Below are 13459 nucleotides of genomic sequence, written 5' to 3'. Positions count from 1 at the left end.
AAGCCTATCGTGCATTAGACAGTTTGCTCTTTTCGTTTAACCGGTCCCCTCTCCCTTCCATTAACAATAATCACCTTCTTTGTCGGACACTTCATTGCCCCACGGTCCCACAGTTTGGGTCCCATGGGGACTGCCAATCATAACTCACCTTTGGCTGGCATTAAGCCAATCAAGTTCTCTCCAGAGTTTTCCCAAATTAAAACTAAGAGCAAACAGTCAGTTTCTTGATGACATGAGTTTATGAAGCTACCAGTGGCCACGTACCTCTGTGTGCTGTGCCTTGTGATTTAACGAAGAGTCCATCGTATCTGAGCCAAAGGGCTCTGATGGCCTAAGAGATATTTCTTTCCAACATACCAAACTGTCAAAAAGAACTGGTTACATTATGGTAATATATATAATAGATTTACTAACCAGTCATTAAAACAGTGCCAAAGAAAAATGTACTGATATGACAGGGGGGAAAAAAGCACATTACGTTAAGTATCTACACACTCAACTATGCCAATCATTATATGCACCCTTGTATGTTGAATCTTTTTCATATTTCCTCAGAAGCACACAAAATATAGGATCCTGTTTTTGCATGACTATATATGCATGAAAAAGTCATAGCCAAGTGCTTCTTGGAGACTGCCCCATCCCCCAACCCAACTCACAGGGGTAATAATCCACTGTTCAGGACCGGCAAGCAACCCTGGTTGTGCTGGGTGGGGCAGGGAAGGTGGGGGTGAGTCACTGTGGCTCTGGGCTATATGGGTAAACATCCTGCATTCACATCTGTATACAACGGTGGCTAGAAGACTTTCACTAAAATTCCCCCAGGGCAGTGGCAAAATCTGTGCTAAAATCCAGGATCTATGCCATCCCTTTGCAAGACTTTTCTTGTCCCTGACATTCTTGCCTGTGAGACTCTTCAGTCCAGAACATTCTCCTTGATCATACACACCTGCCGGAGCCCCTGAAGACAACATCTACCCTAGAAGGACAACCTGCAGCAGTGACGCAGACGCACCGACCCAAACCAAACCAGAACCTCTTTTACTCTCTACAAGATGATGTTTCCCAATAACCTTCTTTATCAGAAGTCCTCCCGTCATTCAAAATCCATGCTCCCGATAACAACATCCAGAAGCCATTCTTCAGCTTTGCTGCTCTTGTCCTTGTCCAGTACAGGAATTACAAAGTATCCCGACTTCATTAGCAAACACTGCTTCAAAACACTCTCCATGCCATTTATTTCCATGTGTACAAGGAAATAAATGGCAGCCTTTTTTCAGTCAGTCAGTTGCTGCTGACTGATGCATCCTATTTTTGAGGATGAAACACCATTGCTTAATATTTTGAAAAGACAGTCTTCTTAGAATAAGTTTAAAACTGAAGATGGAGAGTCTGCTCAGATAAAAAAGAGCCCATAGTTCAGCACATAATTTTATTTTAGAACCTTTTCAAGAAAATCCATACCAGCTTCCAGATGAGTGTCAAGCTGCACTCAGAGCTCGTAAGTAGGCAAGCAGGACACAGGACGCACATTGAGAGTGATAGTGAAAATTGTTCACCTGCAACCTACTACTTCTTTACCATTAAATCAATAGCACCATAAGGGAAGAATTTATTTAGAATAGAAAGCGCTACAAAATCAGATTTATTTAGACATCAGTAAAAAGAGCTCAAGAAGGATGACACCAAAAAAGGGACATTCATCCAGGCTTTGTAAATTAAGCTGAGGGATACCAAGATGAAAGGCAAGTGACATGTTCATTTCTTATTTTTAGAAAGACATACAGATTTGAGCTGTGATTTTCTTAAGAATGCTGTCTGAAGTACTAGCCCGAATTATAAATCACATGATACCCTGAAGCCTACTTAATAAAAAAAGAAGTTGAGAATAAACAAATGATTAGTTTGAGGTATGTGAATTTCTGAACTCTCTTAAGGGAGAAAGTTTTATTACCACTGTTAGTGAACTGTTTTTAATCTCTGACATCAAAGCATAGATGTTAACCCTGGGGTCCTGAAACCAGAATAAACCATAAATGAGAAACTACCACATACTAACATCAGTCTGTCAGGTTTTGGCCAATTCACAGGTGACACCATGAATAAAGAGAGGTACGGGGGATGAGCAGGGAGAATCAGAAGACCTAGGTTCAACTCCAGCAGGTATAGATAATATTTAGCAAACTGATTCAACTTGCCCTGCCTCAGTACTTAACTGAGTGTTTGGGGTCAAAATATGGAGGTAAAGCCCTTTGTAAACCCCAAAGTACTGTTTTACTATTACAGCACTGACCCCAGAATGTCTGCATTTCTCAGAGTCTTGAAGAGTCACAGAACTTTAGGGTGGAAAGGTCATTGCATTTTAGGGATGATAATGATGAGAAAACCAAGTCCCAGAAAAGTTTGAGTCTTGCCCAGGAAACACTTTTGTAAACTGGTGGGGATCGAGGGAGGGTCTAGTTTTTCCACCACTAAAATACTCAGAGAGTTCAAAACAAAACTATTCTAGGACTAAAATCCCTCCCCAGATATAGTACATATGTACAAACACACAGTCCCCAGCTTACGATGGCTTGCCTTATAATTTTTTTTTACTTTATGATGATGTGAAAGTGATTCATGCGCTAAATTACATGAGATATTCAGCACTTCATTATAAAATAGGCTTTGTGTTAGATGATTTTACCCAACTGTAAGTATCCTGAGTACATTTAAGGTGGGCTAGGCTAAGCTTATGCTATTCATGTTCAGTACTTTAGAACTATTAAATACATTTTTGACTTGTGATTTTTATTTTATTTTTAGAGAGAGGAGAAAGGAGGGAGAAAAAGAGAGAGAGCTACATCAATGCGAGAGAGAAACATGGATTGGCAGTCTCCTGCACAGCCCTGACCAGAGACCAAACCCGCAACCTAGGCATGCACCCTGACTGGGAATCGAACTGGCAACCCTTCACTTTGTGGAACAACACCCAACCACAACACACTGATCAAGGCTGGACTTGTGATATTTTAAACTTATGATGGATTTATCAGAACATAACTATCATAAGTCAGGGAACATCAACTTATCTGTATAATTCCTCTGCTTTATTTTGCTTTTGTAAACTTTACTTCTGTTGCTTAAAAGTTAAATTAAACTCTTCATCAGAAAGATAAAAATAAAGCCAGTTCCCTGGTTATGAGACTCACAGCCTACTTTCAATCCAATGCAGAGAAAACCTGAACAATTGGGTTAGAAATGTCTAATGAAAATATCAACATAACACTAACCTCCAGTTATGTTGGCAGGCATCATTATAATACGGATTATAGTTCCATCATCCCAGGGATATTGGTTTTAATGTTCCCTGGGAGATCGAGAATTAGTCAGCAACTTAGAAGGAAGGGGGTATTGCCTAAAAATGGACAATTTAGTGGAGACAATTCCATTGTCTTTAAAATTGTGCCCTCGCCCTGGCTGATGTGGTTCAGTGGACTGAGTATCGGCCTCTGAACCAAAAGGTCTCAGGTTCAATTCCCAGTCAGGGCACAAGCCTGGGTTGCAGGCCAGGTCCCCAGTTGGGGGCCCATGACAGGCAACTGATCGATGTGTCTCTCACACATTGATGTGTCCCTCCTCCTCTTTCTCCCTCCCTTGCCCCCTCTCTAAAAGTAAATAAATAAAATCTTTTTTAAAAAAATTGTGCCCTCGATCACCCAGTATCAACAACCCACTATGGCACCAAAGAAATTGTGTGTGGTTAAAGAAACAATATGTTCTTTTTTTCTGCAAGCAGTTATGGGAAGCAGAAAAAGGCTGACTATGAATCAGTTATGTTTTAGTTCCATGGTGGACATAAATTATGATAATTTGGACATTCTGGTGGTTAAACCAGAAAGCAGGAAAACCATAGTTTCCAAGTCCCTGTAAAAGTTAAGTTTGTGGCCACCCAACTGAAAGACAGGGCCATGAGAAGTGCCCATAACTTATTTCTGGACTTTCCTGACTCCACAAAATCGATGACACTATTTCCCATCCCTTATTGTCAAATCACAACGGTCCGGAAGCCTGGATTGAATTCACTTGGCAGGTAACAGGAGCAACCCTAGGAGGAAGTCCTGAAGGATGTCAGATACCATATTTCCTTTTGTCCTGCATACTTTTCATCTTAACACCGCTAGGATATATTTTCCATACATTCTGACACCCACCAAGCGTTCTGGACGACACAAACTTTGCAGAAACTGCCATACCGTAGGGAAGGTCCCTTGTGAAATCCTTAAGTAGCTTAGATGAGTAAAACATACTACTATAATGAGCATGTCTCAGTGGCTCATAAATTCTTTCATTCCCAGCAATCAAGGAGCAGCTGTTAAAAATCCAGGACTCTTCCTAGTAGCAGATCTGAAATACCTCCAAGCTGGACAGAGAAGCTTCACAAACGCTTTCTTTTCTTCCCCCACCTCCCCCGACCTCCCCCCACCTCCTCCCACCTCCCCCCACCTCCCCACTCCCATTGCAGGAGTACCAGCTTGGTAGTAATAACGATGACCCAGGAAGGAAAAAGCGGGGGCGGGGGACGGAGAGCGAGCAGCCGATCTGGTGAAAGCAGAGATGCAGGCTCCCTTCATTTCCTCTACAGAGAAATACCAACTCTCTGTATCAACTAACCAGGTTTCTAACTTTTCTCTCCCATCCGCGCCCCCACTCCAAACACATTAGTAAATTCTGCAGTCTGGCGGGATGGTATTTCCAGAATTAGGGGCATCAGCAGTCCTAAGCCCTTTCCCCAAAGATTCTGAACGGGCACTTCCGTTCTTTGCCCGAGTTCGAGGCCCATCCCACGGGAAGATTCAGCTTCCCTTTACCTTGTAACCCGCCCAGACGGCGCCGCCGCAACTCGGGTCAAGTTCAAGATGAAGGTGCCCTCCTAACCTCCCCGAATTGACTCTCTAACGGGGAACAGCGCTACTGAGATGATTCCCGTCAGTCCAGGCACGGGGATCTGGGGCAAGAGTGGGCTGGAGGGCAGACTGTGTCCGAACCGCGTGTCCTCCAGCTCCCTGGCTGTGGCGCCGTATTTCTACCTGGCCATCGCCGCATTTCCTCCCGGCGCGTTATACAGTAAGTCAAATAAGTTTTTGAGAACGCTGGCCCAGAGACGCTGCTGTATGCAAAAACAACACACAATGCCTAGGCTTCCTTCCTCGCCAGCCGTTCCGGAAGGCTGCCGCGCCAAAGCGGAGAGCCCCGCACACCCCACGCATTGTTCCCGCACCCCAAAGTCCTTCAGGAAGAACGCGCGCCCTAAGTACCCCCAAAGTGACCACTCTCCACTCTCCAAAGAACATATTCACCATCTTGATACAATTTTCATCCTTCTCAGCTCCCCCTCAATGTTTAATCCTACCTATCTTACCACCCCCCCCCCAAAAAAAGAACGTGGATATGCTAATCGCACCGTTCTTGGAGGTGAAGCAATAGACTTTCAGCCCAAACAGTGGCATTACGACACCACCCTCCACCGGCTAAGTTCACCCGGCAACTTCGCGACCCGCACTCTCCTACACTCCGGGGCACCCTGAACCCCGCGGTACCAGGCGCGCCTCTCCGCCCTAGGTACCAGGCGCTGCCCAGGCCTTTGCCAAGCCCGAGGGCTACAAAGGAGGTGAGAAAGGGGTCAAGGAGACTGGGTAGGGGTGGTCTTGAAACACAGCGTGCCGTCACGCGTTCCCGGTGCCCCCGAACCCCAGATCGGTCTGGCGGGGAAGGGATGGTGAAGGAAAGGCGCAGACTCTCCAGAGCCGCCAGCACTAAGGCCTGAGGTGCACAACATGTCCGAGCCTATCCCCGGAAAGCTCCCGGGTGTGCCCCAGAGAAGGGGGGGCAGGCTCCAGAAACTTTCCCACATGCCTTTCTACTCTCCTCATGACCCTTTCTTCCTCCCTGGGACCCCTCTTCTCTCCTCTGCCCCGCTAAGGCTGGCCCTGCCCGGGGCGCTCCAAGGCCCGCGGTGGTGTCAGGGCTGCAAGAGTTACCTGCCGGGAAAGTTTCCAGCTCTTCGCCGCGGTTCCCCACCCCCAGGGCCCGGCCTCGGGGCGCGGTCAGCTAGGCGCTCCTCCACTGCCTCTCCTCTGGCTTCCGAGGCTGCCGCTGCTCCCGCAGCTGCCACAGCGGAGGCAAGGATCCAGCCAGTCCCCACCACCGCCCCCCCAACCTCCGCCTCCCTCGGCCCACACCGGGGCCTCATTGGCAGCCCGAATCCCCGCCCTTGCGCGTGTTCCCGAAGGCACCTTCTTCTCGCGCGCCCGCCCGGGCCGCGCCTCCCGCGCCCCTCCCCGCCTGGGGCTGGGGCGACTCCCGAGACCCGGCGCGCGAACTTTGGGCCAGGCGCAGCGCCTCTCCTCCTCGCTTCTCCCTGCCGAGTCCCTAGCTTTCTCCTAGGTGGCCCGTCCCTCGGCACCTGAGCTTGGGCCACTCAGGGACTGGGTCAAGATGGGTGATAGTCTTTTTTTTTTTTAAATCTCTCTAAAATCAGTGAAGTGACACGGCCTCTTTCCTCCTTACTGCCTTTTGAAAACAACCGAGGAGGACATATGGGAGCAATTAACCAAGCTAAGTTTTGGTGAATGCTTTAGGGTGACTTTGTGTGGCTGTCTTGAATTTTCTCTGCCTCGCTCGCTCGCTCTCCCCCTTCCCCCCCCCCCCCGTCCCCTCCACCCCTGCCTCCCTCCACACCTTCTGGAGCAAGAATGAGCTAAAAAGATGGAAGGTGTAGAGGGGGGGCATCTCTTCTGCACTGTCTTTTTCTTTGCTGAAACCTAATTAGTGATGTTAAGGGAGAGAGGATTGCCTGGGCGACCCCGGGGCCGGGTGTCTGCAGCCTCCTCTGACCGTTCCAGGCTAGCCCTGGGCTGCCTGTGTTACATCCACAGAGGACCAACGATGTGCTTCTATGGGCGGGAGGAGGAGGTATGGAGCGGGGAGAAACACAAAGATGCTATTATTGCTTCAGTTGGTAGCAGTAAACGAAATTCCCGAGGTCCCAAAATGTTTTGTTATTCCCCAGCGGAGCGAGAGCTGGGATAGGGCTTTGGGTTCAGGAGTCCCGGTTTCACCCAGGAATCCCAGGCAGCCATTTCAGGCTAGGGGGCTAACGCACTCCATACCCCAAACCCTTTAGACCCGCCTTGGTCAAGAAGGATCAACCAGGACCGCTGCTTCCTTGTGTGGCCTGGGGGTATTGTGCAGAGGTCACCCCAATGGTGGGTCTGGAGCAGGGAATACAGAAGTTGCTGTAAATGGATTTATGGGCAACCTCTAACCTTGCTGTGGCAAACCTGCCTTTAAAGAGAACTGTTTTAAACAAGCTCCCCCATAAAAACTTCCACCTCATGCAGAGCTTCCCAATATAAAGATATCTGGGGAGGGGAGTGTCCATATTTAAAGTTCTTATGAAAAAGGAAAGAGGGCAAAATGCCACACAATCGCTTTACATAAATAAAAGATGACTGAAATTTGCTGGATTTTTCACCCATAGTTTCAAAGGCCTGATTATTACTGGGCTGTTGTTTGAGCAGTAAGCATTATCAGCAGCCTTGAAGTCTTCCTGTAGCAAAACAGAATATGAATATTTAAAATATAAACTTATTAAACCAGAGAAGCTATGGACTTATTTCTTTACTCTGAAATGTCTCGTTGCTGAAAAACATGGTAATAGGTTTTATTTAATTTCTCTTGAAATGATATACATAAAAGTTACCAATCTTTCAACAACAGATGAAGAAGCCGGACAGCAACCTTAATGATGAAAGAATGACACAAACAAGCACCAAAAAAATAAAAAATAAAAACCCTGCACAGATTTTAATCTGAAATATTAAGATATAAAAGAAACAATCCTAGAGAAATCAACTGGCACAATTCCCTGCCTCAGACTTCTTTATAATGGATGAAATGTATAGTGCATGCAATTTATCATTTGTATAATATCATGTTCTGTCTTTGGCTCTTCTAAGCTGTATTCTCCAAATATTTGATGAAATTACTTCGTTAAATTGGGCTTTGAAGACAATGAAATTCATTCCCGCCCCCCCCCCAGCTCACTAAGTAGCAAGTAGAAAAACACATAAAGTAATTATGTTAATTACCAGCATCATCTTTAGATTAGTTGAAAAAAAAATTGTCTTTATAGTTTCAGAAGTCACAGCCACTAAAGAAGTAACTTCATCACTGCCTACTTAGAAGTGTTTAACATTCAAAACAGGCATAAAGCTAGCAATCTGAAATTTGTACACAGAAGGGCCCTGTCTCCCCTTCTTCCTGTAGTGTTTATACAATACGAACTACATATGTTATTATGCACAATCTGATCTCCAGCTCTAAGCAGCTAATATTACATAGAGTATGCCACACTAAGAACATCAAAGCTGTCTGAAGCTGAGTGAAAATGGTACATTTTATAGAAGACAAGGCCAAAAACACAAGGTAATAAAAATTCGTGGGTAAGGAAAAATAGGGGATACATTAAAATCAAGTCTGTAAGAAAATATTTGAACATTTTCTAAGCATATAAATACAGGGTGAGGCAAAAGTAGGCTTACAGTTGTTTATATGGAAAATAATATAATAATTAAAAAATAACATAAGAATAAACTTTCACATACTTGCAACTGTAAACCTACTCTTGCCCCACACTGTATGTAAAGTATTAGCTGAGCAGAGATTCAAAAAACAAATTTTAATACTTTTTAAAAACCTTGCTTTTCTCTTTAAAAAAGTATGATGCTTTTAGTTAATTATTAGGTGATGGTTTATTTGTATTTTTAGGGGGAGGGGAGAGCCAGAATCACCTCTTCCTTTTCTTAGGGTATTTCTGCTCATTCCATTCAGTATGAAAAGCTCACTCATTACATTTCTGTTGATTCCAGCTAGGAAAAAAAAAAAAATTAAAAAGCCCTGACTGGTGTGGTTCAGTGGGATGGGCGTCATACCGCAAACATAAGGTCACTGGTTCGATCCAGTCAGGGCACACACCTGAGGTTCTGGGCCAGGTCCTTGGTTTGGGGCATTTGAGAGGCAACCGATTAATGTTTCTCTGGCCCGTCAATGTTGCTCTTCCTCTCTCTCCCTCCCTTCTCCTCTCTCTAAAAATCAATAAATAGAATCTTCTTTTAAAAATTAAAAGAGAAATAGAGAGCACCTAATATTACATATTGAACACATTCACCGAACATACGTACAATATACTGAGTTCCATTTTTAAATTTTCCGTCAGTTTGCCAGCAATGTACCTTTTCTCAGCAGAATTTAAAAAACAACAAATAATAAACTAGTTATTTTACCTTACAATTTACTGCCCAAGGCTATAGGCTGAGGAAGGCATGAGAAAAGAATGTGGCTCATGAGTGTTAGAATGCTTTTACCCTTGCTCAGACTCTTAAGTACTTCTATTTTAAATCAAGCCTAAGTTAGGATCATAACCAGTGGTTACTATGGTATGCGTAGTATAGAATACATAGTGAGAAGTGAAGTGTTTCAAACAGTGTAGCAATTAAATACAAAACCCGAGACAGAACTAAAAAAAGTTAAGGCAAGCTAGGAAAACGACTCAAAACAACTCGGGCCACAAATACTTTTTGCCTAATTTGGAACATCTTTTAATGTTTGCTGAATTCATTCTGCTTTGATCCACTCAATCCTCCTTTCCCTTTTAACACTTTGGGGAAGAAAAAAAATGTTTTCAAGACGCAGGGAATAATGAAATGGGTTCTAGTTAAAAAGCAGTTGGGAAAAGCAGAGAAATTACAACCCCCTACACGGATCCTGCATGTGTCACGAGCCACCGTCACACATGTATACCAAGGCCATGGTCAGAAGTGGACTAATGACAGACACTCGCCCAGGGACTGTGAAAGCCATAGTTGTGCAGTTAGCCAAGCAGTTAAGTTAGAAGAGTCATCTAACAAGATATATAAACCCGTCCACAGGTCTCGCAAATGGTCTGCCAATATTGTAGAAACTCATCCAATAGGGGCTAGGCAGTGAATTATTTAAACTGATAAGGAATCCACCGAGGGAAGAAAGTAGGGAGATAGATTCAGGGGTTCACATTTCCTTATAAGAATGTAGGAGTAACTAAAATCCTGGGAGAATCTGGTTTAAGATGCCATGCCATCTGACTAGCACTTCAAATATACTTTTAAAATGTCTATTTCCCATGTTCAGGAAGGGTGAGGTAATGCAATCAGGTAGTAATCCTTGCAATAAATGTGGTTGAGTCTGGCCAAAATGGCTTTAAAAGAAATGTGCCGTTTAACTTTTGAGTGTAACAAATGCATTTTAATGTCTCCACCCTGGGAGTGGTGCTTTCTCTTTTCTAGCTAAGTTGTATAAAAAGACATTGACACAGGAGTCATAATATCTAGGCTCCATTTCTGACTTTGGCAGCTGTTGTTTGCAATTCCTGGCAATTCATTTTCTGAGTCTCGGGCCTCTCATCCGTGAGATGGGAGGATAGCATAGAATCTCTGTCTTACAGTTTTGTCCAGAGGACTAAATAAGGTGAAAAGCACTTAATAAATTAGAAAAGACTCTACAGAAGCTAACTGTTATTTACTAGATAATAAGCTATGTTCTCCCCCTTGCTGTTAGCTGGGATCTCTTTGGTTGGAAAAACAGCCTAAAGGCTTCATTGGAGCAGTTCAGAACACCACATTTGCCAAATGTGAAAGGAAGAGATGATTTAGTAGTAGATAATAACTCCAATTAAGCTCTCAGAAGCTCATCTGGGGGTAAATTGGCAGTCCTTGTCTCAAACAGTAGCAGTCAGGAGCCATTTACAGAGTCACATTTTTCTCCTGCGTTAGTGTTAAAGAGAAAAAAATTGTCATACATAAACAATGCAGGTGTATATCATTTTATGCAAATCTACATACAAAAATTCCTAATTATGCAATATACTAATTTAAAGGAAATACTTTTTAAAAGATTTTATTTATTTATTTTTAAAGGGGAAAGGAAGCAGAAAGAGAGGGAGAGAAACATCAGTGTGTGGTTGCTTCTTACACACCCCCTACTGGGGACCTGGCCTACAACCCAGGCATGTGCCCTGACTAGGTATGGAACCAGTGACCCCTTGGTTTGCAGGCTGGCGCTCAGTCCACTGAGCCACACCAGCCAGGGTGGAAATGCTTTCTTTAAAACATTCTTGTTGAGATTCTTTGCAATTGCCACTATGATCTTATTTACATTTTTAATTACTAACCATCCTTTCAATTCTGTGAAATAGTACTGGTAACATTAATTAGCTTGAATATATATACATACACACACAAACCCCGCCACCCCCAAAATATATATATATATAGTGTAAGATCAAGCACTAGTCAAAACTCTTTTGCACCTGCATATTTATTTGAAGAAATACAGGTCAGAGAATAGCACCTACCAAATGTTTTAGTTTGTGAGGGTGAGGGGCACACGTACGGAGAGCTTAGCCAAAATGGAAACTTTGGTTTTGCTTGAAAATCAGTACGCTGTTTCCCGTCTAATGATTACACAACCTAATCCAGAAAAAGATGAGGAATACTGATACTATTGAAGAGGTTGATAATCAATTTTCTAGAAGGAAGAGAGGTTTCCCCACTAAAGAGCAATGCAGAATAGACAGAAGCAACTTTCAAGCCAAAATGTATGTAAAGCAGGATTCCCGCATCTAGAAAACTATTTTTTAAACTAAACCTGGGATTTTCATACAATAATTAGAAATTCTATCTAAGTCAATTAAAGAACTGAACTTTTTAGATTTGGGGCAGAAATGTTTAAATATAAACTTTGCTCTCTATATTTTTTGTCATATCTAAATATTTCAATGGCTTTAACAGAAGTCGTGTCTGCCTAAGGGAAAATAGGGCACTATGTAATTATCAGGAGAAATTAAACTACTGGGCTTCATTAGAGAAGTCATCCCTTACCTAGAGCATTTGTTCTAAAAAGCAGCTACTTAGTAAAGATTGATTTGACTACCTAGTGAGCTGTAGCTAAAGCCCTGTTACCTTTCAGTGAATTCAAAGCTCTTCCTAAGCCTCCTTTTGCTTTTACAGCTAATCTGTTGCCTCTCACTCTGTAAGGGTTTCAGTGCCTTTGAAAAGACCACCTGAAGGGAAAGAGATTATGGACAATAGAAACAGGTTAAAACAAGACGGCAAGAACCCAAAATAAAACAGCAATCACTAGGGGTTCAAATTAGACAGTGTCCTTTTAGGCTCTAATTCTCCACGCCCTCATCCTAACCCTATGAGCCAGAATGTTAGAGGTCTAAATCTTGACAAAGAATTGGTATATGCAATTTTTTAAAAATGTCCTAATAGTTAACCTGGGAAGTTACATTTAAGTTATTTAAAACCAGATGGCATTTGGAGAAATTGTATCATTCATACATTGCTGGTGGCAATATAAAATGATACAGCCACTCTGGAAAATGGTTAGGCAGCTTAAAAAATATATGTGCAACTATTATATGACCCAGATGTTGCCATCCTGGACATTTATCCCAGAGGAATGAAGACTTGTGTTCACACAGAAATGTACACAGGTACAACACAGATGTCCTTCAATAGATGGATAATGGTCAGACCAGCTATGGTATGTCCTTGTCATGGAATACTACTCAGCAAAACAAACAGACAAACAAAAAACCAACACCACCACCACCAGAATGAATTATGGTTGCACACAACTTGGTAGAATCTCCAGGGAATTATGCTAGATGAAAAAGGTCAATTCTGAAAGGTTACATATTCTATAATATAGTTCTATACTATTCTTGAAATGAAAAAATTGTGGAAATGGAGGACATATTAGTGGTCGCCAGAAGTCAGGGATGGTGTGTGTGGGTTGGGGGCAAGTGTGGCTATAAGAAGACAACAGAAGGCATCCTTGTAGTGACGGACTTGTTCTGCTTCTTGACTGTGTCACTGTCAATATCCTCGTGGTTGTGCCCTAAAGTTTTACGCGATATCGCCATTGGCAGCAAACTGGGGGAAGAGTGTAAGAGAGCTCTGTATCATTTCTTACAACTGCATGTGTTATTAACAATGATCTCAAAAAAAAGTTTAATATTAAAAATCAGGTAGCAAAAATACTCAGGAAAGTGAAAACCAAAATGATAATAGATAACATTTCCATTAAAAAAGAAAGGGTCCTGTGTATCATCACCTAGAATGACAAGTGTATTGAACGAAGACTAGTCTCCAGAAGTTAAAACATAACATACAGAAGCCTGGAGAAGAGTGTGATCTGTACAATAAATACTGCTGATGACCAAATGGCCGAGTGGCATAAAAGCTGATCATAGTGAGTCTGACAGCTTTTTCTGCTAGAATGTGAGCTCCATCAGGACAAGGAACATATTGTATGATCACATGAATACAAATCGTGCAGTTTTCCCCAGTTATCTACTGCTGTATGTCAAACT

At 43.0% G+C, this 13459-nt stretch overlaps 1 protein-coding gene across 1 annotated transcript in view; it reads right to left on the bottom strand.

Moving 5' to 3' along the window:
* Positions 1 to 6151, bottom strand: part of TANC1 (tetratricopeptide repeat, ankyrin repeat and coiled-coil containing 1) — a 215809-nt gene extending 209658 nt beyond the window's left edge. Inside the window, exon 1 of the mRNA XM_054562425.1 lies at positions 6021 to 6151. The gene's annotated coding sequence lies outside the window, so the exon portion shown is untranslated. The remainder of the gene's footprint in view (positions 1 to 6020) is intronic.
* Between the last annotated feature and the right edge of the window lie 7308 nt (positions 6152 to 13459).

This window comes from Pteronotus mesoamericanus, unplaced genomic scaffold, assembly GCF_021234165.1.
Source record: "Pteronotus mesoamericanus isolate MK-2021 breed Mesoamerican mustached bat unplaced genomic scaffold, CSHL_Meso_final scaffold_651, whole genome shotgun sequence".
Classification (NCBI taxonomy): domain Eukaryota; kingdom Metazoa; phylum Chordata; class Mammalia; order Chiroptera; family Mormoopidae; genus Pteronotus; species Pteronotus mesoamericanus.
Note: the sequence above shows the minus strand (reverse complement) of the source record. Positions and strands in the feature narration are given on the sequence as shown.